At 41.2% G+C, this 5,843-nt stretch overlaps 1 pseudogene across 1 annotated transcript; it reads left to right on the top strand.

The window, feature by feature from the left end:
* Positions 1 to 2,190: 2,190 nt before the first annotated feature.
* On the top strand, positions 2,191 to 4,445 carry LOC309857425 (kelch-like protein 13 pseudogene; annotated as a pseudogene). The gene has a single exon. The product of its transcript is annotated as a kelch-like protein 13 pseudogene (transcript).
* The last annotated feature ends 1,398 nt before the right edge of the window (positions 4,446 to 5,843 follow it).

Genomic DNA, 5,843 nt, shown 5'->3' with positions numbered 1-5,843 from the left:
GACATTCTGGCTTTGCCTGGAAAAGCACCACTGTAGTGTTCTCAGACGGTGGCCTCAGAAATAGCTGGCCCTGCAGTACCCACTTCCACCTAAGACCTCCATCCCTGTGAAAATGAGTTCCTGTCTGCAGCCCTAAACATATGTCTTATGAAGTAGGGTAATGGATTTTAAAGAACCTCTACATATGCAAAGCATTGACCCAGTTTGTATAACATCAGAACATAGTGCCACCCCTTCTGGATGCAAGATCTCAGAGCTCCAACAAGACCTGAGAGTATGGTGTGATGACTGAGCTCTTTCACTTTGAATTTAGTTACCAGACACCAAAGATGGGGTTAATACAAACTCAGTAAATTTGTTGGTGATAAATTCCTGGCACAAATGCCACATACATTCCTGGGCCCAGGAATGCCAAAATGTTCAGGCAGTAAAGCAATGATGCAGTCAGTAATTAGGATACCAAACAATGCTAACATCGTACTTAATCAAATCCAGAAGTTCTACCTTATTTAGTCCTATTATAGCAATCAACTATTTGATTATTTCTATCTCAGGCTTAAACTCCCAGGCAAGTTATCCAGCTTACTACTGCCTAGACTTAAGATTCAAATGAATTTAGTATTGGCAGTCACTTTTACGGTTAGATAGTTTTCTTCACTTCTGATACTTAAGATTAAAGATATTAAATTACTGGGACACCTGGGTGGCTCAGTTGGTTGGGCAGCTGCCTTCGGCTCAGGTCATGATCCCAGGGTCCTGGGATCGATTCCCACATCGGGCTCCTTGCTCGGCAGGGAGCCTGCTTCTCCCTCTGCCTCTGCCTGCCATTCTGTCTGTCTGTGCTCGCTTTCTCCCTCTCTCTCTCTCTGATAAATAAATAAAATCTTAAAAAAAAAGATATTAAATTACCGACTTCCTGGTTGTTACCAGGTCTTATAGTACATACCCTGTAATTATAGATACAGGTCAAAGATAGCCAAGTGAGAGCTAGTAGCAGCATATCGACTTTTACTTAATAATTTTAATGTCATGTACCAAACTCTGAATAAAATAAAATGCCAAAATGGTATTTGTTACACTAAAGTTTAACACATAAATGACAACGAGAATTTCTCATATTGTCTGTCCCCAAATTCTCTAATATAATTTTATTTCCTGATACTAAAGCATGCACTTTGTTCAATGGAAAGGCATGAGTGTGTTATTTTGGTCACTAGAGGGCAGGAAATTAAAGTACATTATTTCCAAAACCCTTTAAAGATACATGTCATATTTAGGGAATCTTAATGATTTTCTGAAAGGAGAAAATAATCTGCTAAATACATATTTTCCCAGCAAATAATTCATAAACACTCATAAATATAACAAATAATAAGCTCGATTATTTTTGTTTTAATCATTTTTATAGGAAAGAAATAAATATTTCTATTGGATAATAATCTCAAGAATGCACATTTCCCCTAACATAATGTCTTCTGTTTAATAGTTTTCATTTGATGTTAAAAAAAAAAAAAGTCCTTCCTTTCTGCTGTGACTATTCATATATTCAATGCGTTTCTTTTCTCAGAAGTTTATTTAATCTTGTTAAATGTTCATGGTTTATCTCCCCCTCCGATTTCCCCCAAGTCACTTCTGAGAGACTGTCAACTCTGAGAAACAAACTGAGGGTTTTGGAGGGGAGGGGAGTGGGGGGTTGGGTGAGCCTGGTGGTGGGTATGATGGAGGGCACATATTGCATGGAGCACTGGGTGTGGTGCATAAACAATGAATTTTGGAACACACACACACACACAATTTAATTTAATTTAATTTAATTTTAAAAAAGAATATATACGAGGCGCCGCCGGGGCCACCCCAGCCGCCATGTTCCCCCCGCCCGCGAGCTCGCTCCCCCCGCCCCCTCCCCTCCTTAACTGGACTCCCGCCCCCTCCCTCTCCCCCCGCACCCCCCAACCCCCGAGGTCAGGCGGAGGCTCTGCCAATGCGGCCGCAGCAGCTCAATCTCCCCTTCCGGGGAAGCCGGGAACGGGGACTTTGGAAAATAAGTGGATCGGCGGACGGGTTAGGGTCCCTGCTCTCCACCTGCGCGAGGGCGAAGTGACCAGGACGAGCCAGGGGCTGCGGAGGTGGGGGGGCGGTGTCTCGCAAGCGGGAGGGAGCCCCGGCTGCGCCGTGCGACTCTCTCTTTGGCCCTCGGAGTGCGGCAGCGGACTGACGGACGGCGGGACGCGGGGACGCGGCAAACAAGGTCATTATCCGAGTGTTAGAGGTGATGGATCATCTTCATAGAGGGGAGTCAGTCGCTGCAATACTCCGTAACCGATCTCTAGTGGAAGAGGAGGACCAGCACATGAAATTGTCCCTTGGAAGCAGCGAAATGGGTCTCTCATCCCATCTGCGGTCTTCCAAGGCAGGGACCACACGCGTCTTTACCAGCAATACCCACAGTTCGGTGGTGTTACAGGGCTTTGACCAGCTTCGACTTGAAGGATTGCTTTGCGATGTGACCCTGATGCCTGGTGGCACAGATGACACCGTCCCTGTGCATAGAGTCATGATGGCCTCTGCTAGTGATTACTTCAAGGCAATGTTCACAGGTGGAATGAAAGAACAAGATTTAATGTGCATTAAGCTTCACGGTGTGAGCAAAGTCGACTTAAGGAAAATTATTGATTTCATTTATACTGCAAAGCTTTCTCTTAACATGGACAACCTTCAGGACACCCTCGAAGCTCCAGTTTTCTTCAGATTCTGCCGGTTTTGGACTTCTGCAAAGTATTTCTCATATCTGGGGTCACTTTAGACAATTGTGTCGAAGTTGGTCAGATTGCCAACACCTACAATCTGACAGAAGTGGATAAATATGTCAACAGTTTTGTCTTGAAGAATTTTCCCGCATTGCTGAGCACTGGGGAGTTCTTGAAGCTCCCTTTTGAGCATCTTGCCTTTGTGCTTTCCAGTAATAGCCTTAAGCACTGCACTGAACTTGAGCTCTTTAAGGCTACCTGTCTCTGGCTACGCCTAGAAGAGCCTCGGATGGACTTTGCTGCCAAATTAATGAAGAACATAGGATTTCCACTGATGACACCGCAGGAGCTCATCAATTATGTGCAAACCGTGGATTTCATGAGAACTGATAATACCTGTGTGAATCTCCTTTTGGAAGCCAGCAATTACCAAATGATGCCATACATGCAGCCAGTGATGCAGTCAGACAGGACTGCCATTCCCTCTGACACCACTCATTTGGTCACACTCGGAGTTCTGAGGCAGCAGCTGGTTGTCAGCAAGGAATTGCGCATGTATGATCAAAAGGCCCATGAATCGAAATCGTTAGCCCCCATGGATGCCCCACGGTACAAGCATGGCATTGCTGTCATTGGAAATTTCCTCTATGTCATCGGCGGACAGAGCAATTATGACACAAAAGGAAAAACAGCAGTCGATATGGTCTTCAGATTTGATCCTCGCTACAATAAATGGATGCAGGTTGCATCTTTAAATGAAAAGCGCACCTTTTTCCACCTAAGTGCCCTCAAAGGATATCTGTACGCAGTCGGTGGGCGAAATGCAGCTGGTGAACTGCCCACAGTGGAGTGTTACCATCCAAGAACAAATGAATGGACCTATGTTGCCAAAATGAGTGAACCCCACTAGGGCCATGCTGGAACTGTGTATGGAGGAGTCATTTATATTTCAGGGGGAATCACTCATGACACTTTCCAAAAGGAGCTCATGTGCTTTGACCCGGACACTGACAAATGGATCCAGAAGGCGCCGATGACCACGGTCAGAGTGTATGGTGGGCGAGAGGCTCTACGTCATTGGCGGCAATCACTTCCGAGGCACAAGTGATTATGATGATGTCCTAAGCTGTGAATACTACTCACCTATCCTTGACCAGTGGACCCCAATTGCTGCCATGTTAAGGGGGCAGAGCGATGTCGGGGTTGCAGTCTTTGAAAATAAGATCTACGTGGTCGGTGGGTATTCCTGGAATAATCGCTGTATGGTGGAGATAGTGCAGAAATATGACCCTGACAAAGATGAGTGGCATAAGGTGTTTGATCTCCCAGAGTCCCTTGGTGGCATCCGAGCTTGTACACTCACGGTGTTCCCTCCCCAAGAAACCACACCATCACCTTCTAGAGAGTCCACCTTTTCTGCACCTTAAGATCAACCCCGCCCCGCGACTAAGATGCTGTGTTCCTATCTTTGCAGCGTGTCATGAATTCTCTTCTTTTGCGCCCCCTTTAGTAGTGTATGTAAGGATTAGCCTCCAGTAATTGTTACAGATATTGGAAAAAAAAAAAAAAGACAACATTGATGTTATTTGTGCTGTTTCTTTGGCTTAGGGTGTTTATAAAGTTGGTAACAAAACCATTCTGGAAATGTATCCCATTGAAGCTGATGTTTAACATATAAAAACAAAACAAAACAAAACACACACACACACAAAACCCACAAAAAAAAAAAAAAACCAACCCAAGATATTGTCTATAAAATGTTTCTTCAGTACTTTTTCGATGCTGTGTATTGGGTGTAAGGTATTTGTCATCTTACATTAGAAAGCCCAGCGAACCAACTCGAAGGTGGATTGTAGTAAGTGTACAACTGTGCTAACTCGGCTTCAAAGTAAAAAGTTTTCCTTTCATCTTTGACTGTGAGATGTCGAAGGGAGGCAGCTTGCTCTAACAGGAAACAATAGACAAAAGGTTGCCAACTCGCATGAGCTACCTCCCTCTTTTCATAAAGTATTTTTGACATATCTGTCAACCCACCTATCTGCGTGGGTGCATTGAAAACATAGGAAGTTTCTTAGACACACAGGAGAAATAATAACTGAAATTCACCAATATTAATAATAATAAAAAGAAACAGCATGACCCCTCTGCTTAGAAACAAGAGTTCGGGGTTTCTAAAGTGTGTATAAATACATACACACATGTACATTGAGCAGACACAAAATTTTAAAAATGGAATGTCACATCAAATAAACCTGAATGATCTTTTAAAATTTCTACCAAAAAGCAGCTTCCGTTAAAATGGGAATTCAGTAGCACACATGGAAAATCCTACTGAATTTAGGTGGACAAGGGCTAGAAATGTTGAGCAACTAAATTTGTCACTTGACCAAATTTTTCCTTCCGAAACTGTAATCTATGCCTTCTCATTTGCTGTTAAGGTAACTTGCATATTATCTGTGTTCTGTATACTCTCAATTCATAAGGTTATTTAGTACAAAGTGTAGCAGCCTCCCCTGGGGAGCTGCTTTTGCTCAGTGATTTCAACTTCCATGTTTTATCTCTTTTTGTTCAATAAAAAAGCATTTAATGTCAAAAAAATAAAAAATAAAAAAAATAAAAGAATATATACACATAGATATAGCATCAGCTAATTCAGATTCTTTAGAATATTTGGCATGAAGCCAATAAGAGTTTAATTCATATGAAAGAACAGGCCCATTAAGAATATTTATGTTATAATCAAACATAATTATAAGTAAAAATTAAACAAAATTAAAATAAATTATAATAATTATAATAAAAATTAAAAAATTAAAAATAATAAATAAAAATGTAAAAATTAAAATAAATTATAAACAAAATTAAAATAAAGCTCAATTGTTTTAGCTTAATAATTTTAGTTGGAACTAGAATGTAAATAATGAAAAAAAAATATTTTTCATAATGGCCCTTTCCATGAAATTACTTGATTGTTTATTACTTTAAATGACTGTTTTTTTTTTTGTAATGGATAATCCTAAGTTCATTTTATAATAATTTAAAATTTTAATTTCCAGCTAGTTCAATTTAATAAAATACAAAAAATGTGGAAAAAAA

This window comes from Mustela nivalis (genome assembly GCF_964662115.1).
Source record: "Mustela nivalis genome assembly, contig: HAP1_SCAFFOLD_694, whole genome shotgun sequence".
NCBI classification, from domain to species: domain Eukaryota; kingdom Metazoa; phylum Chordata; class Mammalia; order Carnivora; family Mustelidae; genus Mustela; species Mustela nivalis.
The sequence above is the reverse complement of the archived record's forward strand: the minus strand, read 5'-3'. Positions and strand labels throughout refer to the sequence as shown.